Here is an 11,481-nt window from a genome sequence, read left to right as displayed (position 1 = left end):
GAATGATGTCTGGCCACAGAGAATACATGTTTATGACTCAGACCGTTTGATTCCCTAACCAACCATGTCCCATTGGTCCTCAACAGGGCCTCATGGAGGCAGCCGTGACCTGGGGAAAGTGGCCTTGCTCTGGCTGGTACGGGCAGAATGCTTGTCCATGTAGATTTGCTTTATTTATGCCAAATTGTGCTTTGAGGCTTCGGAGAATCAGACTTGCTTCCTCAACAAGCTGTGGCTGCAGGGGAGGGGCTGGCGAATTGCAGACAACGGGTGTTATCTGGTCCGCTCTCTAATCCATTTGCCAGTAGGAGGAACGCCTAACTCTGCATATGTGAGAGGTAGTGGTTTTTAAGTACAAGACTGTTTTGAACCAATTCCAGCTTTAGAGAAGTGAGATGGGTGTAGGTTGTCCGTGTGTGGAATGTGAATGGAGGGTTGGACACGGAGCATACGCTTTGCCTGTGGAGAATGTGACCCGGTCCTCAGTACTGAAGCCATTTTAGGGGCACTTCCTGGAGTGATGACACCCTTGCGAGATACGGTTTGAGTCTGGGATTATTGGTCCTTTATTTTTAACTCTGGGAGGCATGTGTTGTCGCTATTTTAGTAAGTCTCTGCATCCAGTCCACCCCAAAAATGATTTTTCTGGAAGCTGCAATCATTGTTTATAGAGGGTGGTGGTGGTAGGGGCTGGTGAGCATCGTGTTTTGCTACCTCTCGGTTATATTTAAAGAGACATTGTTTTTGACCTGTTTGCCTATTCCTCAGTCTGTCACACTGACGTGACCAGTCCTGCAGATGGAAACTTTCTGGACACAAGCTTCACTTTCTGGAAGATTATTGGGTATCCTTCTCCCTTCAAGGTATGTGAAGGACGCTCCAGCCCACAGTTACGTGACGTTGGTCATTAGGTGCCTTGGGAGGGCTTCATGGAGGCAATGCTGACTTTAGGAACCTGACAGGCTTATTTTCTTTTTGTTTTTTATATTTTTGGAGTTTAAAGCATGGAATCCCTACTTTGCCTGCTTTACTTATGGCAAATTTTTGATGAACATTCACTTTTTTTTGTTTTATTTTTTTTCAGAATTAAATGCTACTTTGGAAACGCTCTTGACCGTGAAATCTCCATTAGGGAAGAGACCTTAGGGTTACTGCCACCCAGACGAGTGACAGCAGGGCAGACCCCAAACCTACGCGTGCCTACGTAGGAGTTCCATCTCTGGATGTGAAGAGGCGGGGGTGGGCCCTGCGCTTCCCACATGGGACTCAAAGCACTCACCTGCTTCCATTACCTTCTCTCTTTGATGAGTCTTGTTTGGGTTTGTGTTCTCCAGGGCTGTTCCAACTTTTCGCATCTAAAAGGTGGATGTTCCTTCTATGCTTACAGGATTTATGGTTAATCATAGAGGAAAATCCACATTGTCAGTATCTAAGGCCGCTTTTAAAATATTTCTGAACATTTCTGAGAGGAAGGTTAGCCCCTGGCCCCATGCAGAGAGTGATGGAAGGTGAATCCCAGAACCTAAGCTCTTGTTAGCAAGGTCTGTCCTGGGACATGTGTCCTCCGCAGGGCCCATGTCACTGCTGCTAGCCCGGGAGGCCCCTGCCGACTGCACCTGTCCTGTGCTGTCTTTAATCTTGATAGATTGTGCTTAGGTTCATGCTTTCCAGGACTCAATCCTTCTTTGGTATTTAAAAGGTGGATATTCCTTCTATGTTTATGTTATTTATGGTTAAACATAGAGGAAATTCCACGTTTTCAGTATCAAATGCTGCTTGGAAACATTCCTGGACTGAAACCACCATCAGGGAAGAGACAATAAAGTCCCCCCCCCAATCCAGGGTAAGTGGAAAGTCGGTGGACCCCAGAACATGTGCTGAATTCGTGCCATATGTCTGTGGACCACCTGCCCATCTTGAGAAGACCCCTCTCGCGAGCTGCCCGCTCAGCCAAGCGGCTGGGCTCTGTCGTCAGTTTCTCCATGAGGCCGAATGCTCTCCTCTGTGTTATGCTACTTTTGTGTTTGATGGATTGTACTTAGGTTCGTGCTTTCCGGGATGAAACCTTCTTTGGTATTTAAAAGGTAGATTTTCCTTCTATGGTTACGTGTTTGATGGTTAATCATAGAGGAAAATCCACGTTTTCAGTATCAAATGCTGCCTTGGGATCATGGCTGGACGGAAGCCACCAGCTGGGACGTGAGGTGGGGCTGAGCCCTCCAGGGTAAGTGGAAAGATGGTGGGCCGCAGAACATGTGCTGAGTTTGTGCCATATGTCTGCTGACCATCACCTTTAGAAGCCCCCTTTCGCTGAGGAGCCAGCTTGGCACACAGGCTGTGGTGTGTTGTCACGGCTACGCCATGGGACTGAAAACGGTTGCTTTGCTGTCTTGCTTCCATTTTCCATGAACTGCGTTCAGATTTGTCCTTTCCAGAGCCCAGTCCTTCTTTGGTATTTAAAACGTGGATATTCCTTCTATGTTTACGTGATTCCTGGTTAATCATAGAGGAAAATCCATGTTTTCAGTATCAAATGCTGCTTTGGAAATGCTTCTGGAAGAGACCGTAGGGCCTGATTAGGTGCAAAGATGGTGGGCTGCGCGTCGTATCTGAATAAATGGGGTGCGCCTGAGAACCATCTTGAGATGCCAACTTGGTGAAGATTAAATTGTGGGTCTTGTGGTGCCAGTTTTTCTGTGGAAGCTCGTCTGCCTCATGTGACTTTCTTTTCTGATGACTCAAGCACAGGTGCGCGTTTTCCTGGATGGAATCCTTCTTTGGTATTTAAAAGGTAGATTCTCCTTCTATGAGTACATTATTTATGATTAATCATAGAGGAAAATCCACGTTTTCAGTATCAAATGCTGCTTTGAAAACCTCGGAGGACGTGAAGTCGCCATGGAAGAAGGGATGCCATCTGTACCCCTCTCGGGTACAGGACGGACAGATACAGAATTGTACTTTGTGTGAAATACGCCGTCAGCTTCTCTGCTGTTTGCTCACTGCCCCAGGCGCGTGCATAATGTGTTGTTACAAGGCTGTGTTCTCAGTATTGCCTCATTGACCTTGAACGAAGTTTGTTCTCTGTGTGTTTACCATGATTGCTATGCATTTTCTGGAATGAACCTCTTTTTCTGTGACTAGTTGTACCTTAGAGAATACTTGAGTGGGTTGTCAATTTCAGCAAGGAGCACTGCTTCAGGGGCTATGGAAGGAATAGACTTACGATTCACCCGCAGGCCTGCACTTCACACCTCGGTGTGCTGCCCTCACCATGCAGATCCCATCTGTGTCTCTCAGGCTTGCTCCTGGAGCTGGTGGCAACTTAGTCACAGTGAAAATGGCCTTCTGTCACTGCCATCATTTGCTGCTTGAAGAGAGGTAATCCTCCCTGCTTTTGGTTTACTTGCAATGATTATACAAAGGCAGACTCTCTAGGGAGCAAATCCTGCCTGGGAAGCCTTCTTGGGAACAAGGCTGACTCCAGCAATCTGTCAGATGGCCAGGATAGCCCTGGGGTGTGGATGGTTGACCACAAGGCACGTGCCTCTGTCTTGCTGTTTGTGACCTGGTTCTCTGACCCTCTTCATCTCATGCGTCCTTCCGAGAACATTCTGGAAGAGATGCTGGCTTTGGAGATGATATAAGGTTTTCTTTTCAGAGCACCTGTTCCGCTTGGAAAAAAAGGGCCTCCCTTGGCCGGGCATGGTGGTTCACGCTTGTAATCCCAGCCCTTTGGGAGGCTGAGACGGTGGATGGCTTAAGCCCAGGAGTTCAAAAGTAGCTTGGGCAACTGGGCAAAAACCCGTCTCTGCAAAAAATACAAAAATTAGCTGGGCGTCATGGTGTGTGCCTGTGGTCCCAGTACTTAGGAGGCTGAGGCTGGAGGATCACTTGAGCCTGGGAGTTGGGAGATTGCAGTGAGCCAAGATCGTGCCACTGCACTTCAGTCTGGCTGAAAGAGACCCCTGTCTCAAAAAAATAAGTTTTTTTAAAAAAAAGAAAGAACAAAGGGCCTCCCTGGATGGGCCCTGCTCATCACAAAGCATCCGTGGGCTGCTGCTCCGGCAGGTCTGCCCAGCATGATGCCAGCCTCTGAGAAGAGGTCTTCTGGTCAATGCATCTCCCCGATACATGAAAGAATGACTGTCAGCAAAGTCAATGTCTAATGTAGACGTGGGTCATCTGGTCCACCCACTCTCCATACCTAGCCCATCCTTAGAGTGACTTTTGGACCTCACTGTCCACTTGAGGGAAGGCTAGTCCACAGGAAGGAGGCTCCAGAGCACCCAGTGTGGCTACAGCACTTGCTACTGGGACCTCTAAGCCCCATTGTGCTCTTAGTCCATAGGCGTCCTTTGGGGATTCTTGCCAATGGGAAGACCCTTGGATTCCTGATGTTAGTATCTGTTTATTCAGAGAGAGTTGGCCCATGAGAATCTCATTTTCCTTTGATGAATCTTGCCAATACTTTTGAGTAACAACTAGATGAATACTTTTGAGTAACAACTAACTGCTCAGATGGCTTCCTGAGTACAATGCCAAATTCAGGAGAAGGGACACTTGTCATAGTGCTGCTTTGTGATTTGCAAATGGAATGTGGTGGATTTCTGTTTCTCTTTTTTCTTTAATGATGCATGTTACTGCATCTTCTAACCTCCCTTAGCCAGTGTTCACCAGAAGGGCTTCCTGGAGGCAGTGGCTTTGGGCAGAGGCAGAGGTTCTTCTCCCAGGGTATTTTTGCAGGCCCTAAAGGGATTTCAGTCGTTTTACATTTACATTATTTCAAATGGTACAGGATTGCCTGTCTTTTGGTAACCAATCCTGTCTTGAAGAGATGCTGAGAAGTAAAGTCAACTGCATGGCAGGCCCAGCTCCAGGGACAGCCAGATGAGGCTTGTCACCTGGCCCCTCCCACTTGGTCTCAGGCCTCGCAGGAGGAGATGTTCACTCCAGCGAAGACCTGGCGTGGTCCTCACCTGCTCTTCGAGCCGCTCTTTGGTACTTGAAGAGAGGATACCCTTTGTATGTTCACTTGATTAATGGTGAATATACAGGGGGAGACTCTTATTTGCGTATCAAACTCTGTCGGGGAAGGCGCTCGGACCCTGCTGTCTCCAGGACAAAGCCGTGGATGTCAGCCCGTCTCAGGTATGGCGTGGTTTCCCTGTCTGGGAACGTGAACTTGGCTGTGATCTTGGCCCTTGGGTTCTGCCTTTGCCCTCTGTGCTGGTTCTTCCTGTGGACTCCCTGGAGGCAGCGGGAGAGGAGGGTCCTTTTTGTGTGCACCGAGTTTCATGGTGGTTTGCTTTTTTAAGGATAAATCACACGGATCTGCCTCTTCTCCATACCAAGTCATACCCAGAAGCCTTCCTGCTTCCGGCACTAACCTCGCACCTCTCTGGACACATGAATGGGTGGTGGAGGGTGGAGCACGGAGCCGATGCTGCTGCTCACCTGCTACTCCCCTGACCTGCTACTCCCTGGTGGGCTTCGTCCTTGAGAGAGTGTCAGCCTTGAGGGAAGCACATGGATGTCAGGCTGTTCTAAGGCAAGTGACTGGTGGAGCTCCCTGAGCCTGCCTCTGCCCTCTGGGACTGTTGCTGGACTCCAGTGGCCAGTCCTCGGAGCACATTGTCCAGTGGATTGCACCTGAGTGGGCCTTGGGCAGGTGTGTCTGGTCTTCAGGACTCCTTTGTCCCCAGTGTCTGATGCTGGGGCCCTCTTTTTGTTTGTTTTGAGGCAGGTGCAGGTGACACATTCTTGGATCTGGTCATCTCTAGGACAGCCAGCCTCAGAGGAGGGACAGTGTCTCAGCACTCTCCAGCTCTGAGAATGCCTGCAGATGCCCTCTTCTCTGATGAGTCCATGTCTTCCAGGGCTGAGCCCTCACACCCCATGCCCCTTTGGAGAAAGGTGATGGTTCCATTGTCCATGTAGCTTGTGGGTGTTTGAAGCAGGTTCACCCATGCATGCTGAGTACATTGATAGTCATGCCCACCTGTTCTGTTGTTTAGAAGCCAATCTCGCTGCAGGGAGTCCTGGATGTGCCACCTTTCAGGGCCATGCCACCACCTGCAAGGTGTAGGCCCAGCTCCAGGGTCAGCCAGATGAGGCTTGTCACCTGGCCCCTCCCCTTTGGTCTCAGGCCTCACAGGAGGAGATGTTCACTCCAGCGAAGACCTGGCGTGGTCCTCACCTGCTCTTCGAGCCACTCTTTGGTACTTGAAGAGAGGATACCCTTTGTATGTTCACTTGATTAATGGTGAATATACAGGGGGAGACTCTTATTTGCGTATCAAACTCTGTCGGGGAAGGCGCTCGGACCCTGCTGTCTCCAGGACAAAGCCGTGGATGTCAGCCCGTCTCAGGTACGGCGTGGCTTCCCTGTCTGGGAACGTGAGCTTGGCTGTGATCCTGGCCCTTGGGTTCTGCCTTTGCCCTCTGTGCTGGTTCTTCCTGTGGACTCCCTGGAGGCAGTGGAAGAGGGGGGTCCTTTTTGTGTGCACCGAGTTTAATGGTGGTTTGCTTTTTTAAGGATAAATCACACATCGATCTGACTCTTTTTGGTACCAAGTCATACCCAGAAGGCTTCCTGTTCCCAGCATCAGCCTTATAAGGGAGACCTGGATGTTGCATCATTTCAAGGGGAACACAGACAGGAGGGATGCTGGAGCACGGAGCACTGGCTCTGTCTGTGCTGGTTTCCAGCCTGGTAGGCCAGCCCAGGAGGGCTTCCTAGAGTTGGTATTGACCTTGGGGAAGGGTCTGAGGTGTGCTCATCAGCGTTTTTTGTTTTTTGTTTTTGGATGCTTGGGTGTTCATGATCCAGCTTGCAGTCCCCAGGCTGAATCTGCAAGAGTGGTTTGTTTCTATTTGTCGTTTGTGATTGCCCATGAAGGCAGCTCTGGGGATGAGCCGTGGGAGCCGTCAGCCCCGCACCAGGTGCGTGAATGTGGGACGTCAGAGGGCGCCTGCCTCTGCCTCCGTGTCTGTGCCCGCCTCTGACTGCTGGCTTTCTGGTCACACCTAGGATGGCGGCCTGAGAATGGGACTCTCATTCTGTGTTTGTGGAGACACTCCTTGGGCCGTGTGACTGCCAGCTTTTTACACTCCGACTGCCGTGGGGGTCATGTGGACCCGAAGCCAGCTTCAGGAAGGGCATTCGCCGCATCCTCAGCCCAAGGAAAGTGAACGTCCTGGTGAAGAGAGGTGAGCGCCAGCCTGGGTAATGAGTCACACAACCTGCCACCTAGACCGGCAGCTCCTGCTCCTCTCTCCTTGAGGGAGAGGCACTGTGGGGAATGGGCTGTGGGTCTGCTTCCTAAGTTACTCGGGGGCATGGGGGTTTGACTACTGTTGACCATGAGCTCTTTCTTAGCCCGGCTTCATGGACACGATGCCAGCCTCTGGCAGGGATGGGGCAAGGGCTGGCATGGAGAATGACACTGGTGTTAACGGCTCTGTGAGATGGATGAAGGAATGGTGACCACAGGGCCTTTGCTTTGTCTAAGGTGTAAATTCATCCAGTGCCTGGGACCTCGGTGCTGAGTGCATCCTTAGGAAGACTTCCTGGAGAGGTGCCCACACTGGGAAGGAGATGGTGGTCCCAGCCCAGGGAGTTCCTGTAGAAAGGGAGAAGCTGAGCCTTGTGTGTGCCCAGGAAGGCCCGTGGGGTGGATCTCCTTTTCAGGAACAAGTCCTAATCTGGAGTGATGCCTGGAAATGAGGCTGATTCCGGTGAAGGGGTGCTGGTGTCTGCCCCTTCCCGGTTTCTTTGGGATGGAGAGCTGACCTATGGGCACACGGCTGGCAGGTGGTGTTTGCCACCTGGTCTGCTGATCCCGCGTCTCCCACCCCCTCCTCCCCCAGGATGAACCCCGGGAGACGAGGCCGGCCCTGTGAATGATAGTGAGGAACCTGCCCAGTGCTATTGTTTGGTACTTAAAGCGAGGTTGCCCTTTGTATATTCGGTTTATTGACATGGAATATACAAGGGCAAGCTCTCTGTGAGTATCAAACCTTGTCTTGGACCCAGTCCACACTCAGCAAGGGATGCGGTATGTGTGTGCATGACCGTGTGTATCCGTTTTGTGTGTGGCAAATTGCTCACGGGTCCCCACTTCACAGAGAGGACTTCACGGGCACATGGATGACTTTAGGGAAGGCAGTGGCCTCTGGGACGTCCCCTCTCCTGGTGCAGTGTGGGCGGGGCCAAAAGCATGCACGATGTGTGTGGTCTGGGTCCCTGCTTCCTGAGCGGGCAGTCACCAGCCTGGGCTGATGGCTGGGGTGGCGCTGGTGCGGGGCAGTGGCTTTGTGGTCCCTGCTGTTACTCGGTACGTGAGTGTGCATGTTCTGCTTGGGGTATGTGACCTGGTCCACTAACCCTCAGCATCTAATTCATCCCCAGGACCGCGCCTTGAAGACATACCAAGTCCACCCAAGGCAGTGGCTTTCTTTTCCGTGCTAACCTTTGGTACTTGGAGAGTGGTTATCCCTGTCCTGTTCGTTTTGCTCATGTCGAATCGTACAGGGTCATCCACTTTTTCAGTATCAAGAGCGCAGACTCTGGAGCTCGATTTCCTGTGTTTGGATCCCACCTCTGACATTTACTAACCGTCCAACTTTGGGCAAGGATCTCATCGTGCTGTGCCCGTGGTCTCACATGTCAAATGGGAATCACATCGGCGTCTACTTCGTGGGCTGCTGGGGCTGAATGAGTTAAGACTTGTACACGGCTCAGAGCAGAGCCCGGTGGTCAGCACTTCGTAGGTGGTAGCCAGGACCCTTGTGTGCTGTGAAACTATCACTGGGGGGGGGGGTGGTGGTGGTCTTATGACTAAAATCTCTTCGTGGGTTTTTGGAACAATGTCAAGACATGGAAGTCAAGTCCTTTGTCGGGTATGGAATGGACTATGAAGCCCAGAGCACACACGGTGTTTACAGTGGGGGCTAGTGACAGTGTTGATGCTTGGCAGCTAAGCCATTCTCATGATGCTTTTGAAACACAATGCCACATGCAGTGGGGGTCAGCAGGGGTGCCGAGAACATTTGCTGCACTTAAGAGAGACAGTCCCTGGATTCTTGACCTCAGCCACTATCCACACTTTGAAGCAAACTCTTGAGCGAGAACGCCAAGCCGAGTGAGAATTCTATGGCATCTTGCTTTCCTGGTGCTTAAAGAGAGGTCAAACATGGTGCATGCATTGTGCATGCCTGTATGTGCGTGGTGTGTGTGCATGAGCGCGTGCGTGACTGGGTTTGCCAGGTAGCAATCACCATCCAACCTTGAGCTAAAGACCTGGAGGTGGTGGTGTTCCTGTCCGTGCTGCTGTTTCATACTTGAGGAGAAATTATCCTTGGTGTGTTCGCTTTATTTATGATGAATCATACAAGGACAATTTCTTTTTGAGTATCAAATCCTGCTTCGGCAGACTTCCTGGATGCCACGACAAGTTCTGTAAAGGGATGCACGCATCAGCCCTTCCCAGGGGGCTCATGCCTGGGTGGGGATGAGGGTGCATGCAGTTGGTTTGTGGTGGGGACACTTGTGCCCTAACCTCAGAACCCTGGAGGCGGGGCCATGCTTGGCAAGGGGCCATGGGACTCCTTGGTGCTGCCGAGGATTTGCATTGGCCATGGGTGTGTGTTGTGGGTGACCCAGCATTCAAGTGACTTATCAAATCCTGCCTCTTGGAGGCACTTCTTGGACATGAAGCAAACCTTAGAGACAGATCACTGGGGCCAGACCCCTTTCCCTGCCCGAGAGTGTGACCCCCAAGGCATGGGCTTGACTCTCAATGTGTGAAGCTGACCTGCTAATCCTCATTGTTTGGACTACCTGAGAAGAACCTTCTGGAAGAGACACCAACTTTGGAGAAGATGCCCAGCTCTTCTTGATGGCACAGTTCTTTGGTGCTTAAAGAATGGCTGTCCGTAGTATGGTCTCTATATTTATGATGATTAATATCGGACAACCATTGTTTTAGTATCCAAATTTGCTTCAGAAGTTTTCGAAAGCACAGTGCTGACTTCAGCGAGGGGACATCGGTGCCTGCCCCACCATGGAGTGTGACTGTGTCATTGATTTATAATAATGAATCCAGTGATCTCAGAAGGCAAGCCACCAGTGCGATTTCCTTGGACAAATGCTAGCTTTGGGGTGGAGATGCCATTAGGGGTTTGGTGCCATACTGTTTTATTGGAAGATGTTCACAATTATTTCATCCCTCTTTCTCTTCTTGTTATTTAATCTTAGCTACGAGGAATTCCTTGGAGAGATGCCAGGGTCAAGCATCTCTCTAGATAGATGGTGGACCGGGGCATCTGGGTCCAGCCTCTCCTATCTTTAGCCTCCATTCTGAGCACGAAAACCTTCCTGTAGGGAATGCAAACATTAGTAAAAACTCAGTACATTTCCTGTTACTACTACTGCTTTTTGGCAGCTCCTAAGCAGCTGTCTGTTGGGTGTTTGGATTATTCTTGGTGGGCGTGGCATGGCTTTGTGTCTTCCTTGGGAACCACCCCATCTCAGACAGACTCTCATGGAATAAGACGTTGTGTTCGGCAGCACCTCTGGGGTGTGTGTGTGTGTGTGTGTGTGTGTGTGTGTGTGCGCGCGCGCGCATATGAATTGTTGGCTAGAGTAGTGTTTCTCAAACTTTAAAAATGCTCCTAAGATTTTCATCACCTAGGGATCTTGTTAAAAAGCAGATTCTGATTCAGGGACCAAGATTCTGCATTTTTAGCAAGTTCTCAAGTGATGCTAATGCCGCCGGTCTGTGGACAACACGTGCAGCGGTTCAGGGCTGGAGACCAGGTGCTTTCCCTGTGATGTGCGTCCTCTGTCTCCCCACATGGGAGAACGGCCCAGAAGCAATGTGCCATGCTTTGGTTTGTGAACGAGGGTTCACCTTCACATGCATAAATATCACAAGATTACTTTTCTTTAAATCAAATCATGCCTCAAAGGGCTCCCCAGATGCAAGACCTGCTTCAGGGAGGGGCCGCCGGTGTCAAGCTGCTGCAAGATTGTCGGGTGGGGGTCAATGGCATGCTTATTCATTATTGATGTCCTGGGCTCTGGAGTTCTGTGACCCTCGGGAGGAACTTCCAGGAACTGAGACCATCTCTGCGGTAGGGACCCTGTCTTCAGGGATCAGTGACACCCCGTTTTGTTGGAAGCAGAATTCTTCACGATGGCTTTGCTTATCTCTGACATGCATTCTGGTGGCTTCTCGTCATCAAATCCTGTCTGTCAGGAATCCCTGGAGGAAGCTTTTCGAGATCTTTAATGGAACCTGCCTTAGAAGTCTTTCTGAGCATGGTTCCAATGTCAGGGTTTGGACTTTGGTGCCAAGGCTGCCTGGGCCCTGAGACGAAGGTACGGGAATGGAAGGTTGATGCCAGCATGTGTGCTTTCTCTGCAGGATGTGAACACCTCTCCCTGCCCCCGCTGCAGCCCTGGGATTCAGCTCA

At 50.7% G+C, this 11,481-nt stretch overlaps 1 long non-coding RNA gene across 7 annotated transcripts in view; it reads left to right on the top strand.

The window, feature by feature from the left end:
- Positions 1-3,923: 3,923 nt before the first annotated feature.
- Positions 3,924-11,481, top strand: part of LOC103886501 — a 30,904-nt gene continuing 23,346 nt past the window's right edge. For 4 of the 7 annotated variants that reach the window (XR_004184767.1, XR_004184766.1, XR_004184770.1 and 1 more), the window contains exon 1: positions 3,924-11,481. This exon is cut by the window's right edge. This is a non-coding gene — a long non-coding RNA (uncharacterized LOC103886501). The other 3 variants (XR_004184769.1, XR_004184768.1, XR_004184765.1) reach the window with 3 other exon arrangements.

The sequence above is a fragment of the Papio anubis genome, chromosome 7 (assembly GCF_008728515.1).
Source record: "Papio anubis isolate 15944 chromosome 7, Panubis1.0, whole genome shotgun sequence".
NCBI classification, from domain to species: domain Eukaryota; kingdom Metazoa; phylum Chordata; class Mammalia; order Primates; family Cercopithecidae; genus Papio; species Papio anubis.
The sequence above is the reverse complement of the archived record's forward strand: the minus strand, read 5'-3'. Positions and strand labels throughout refer to the sequence as shown.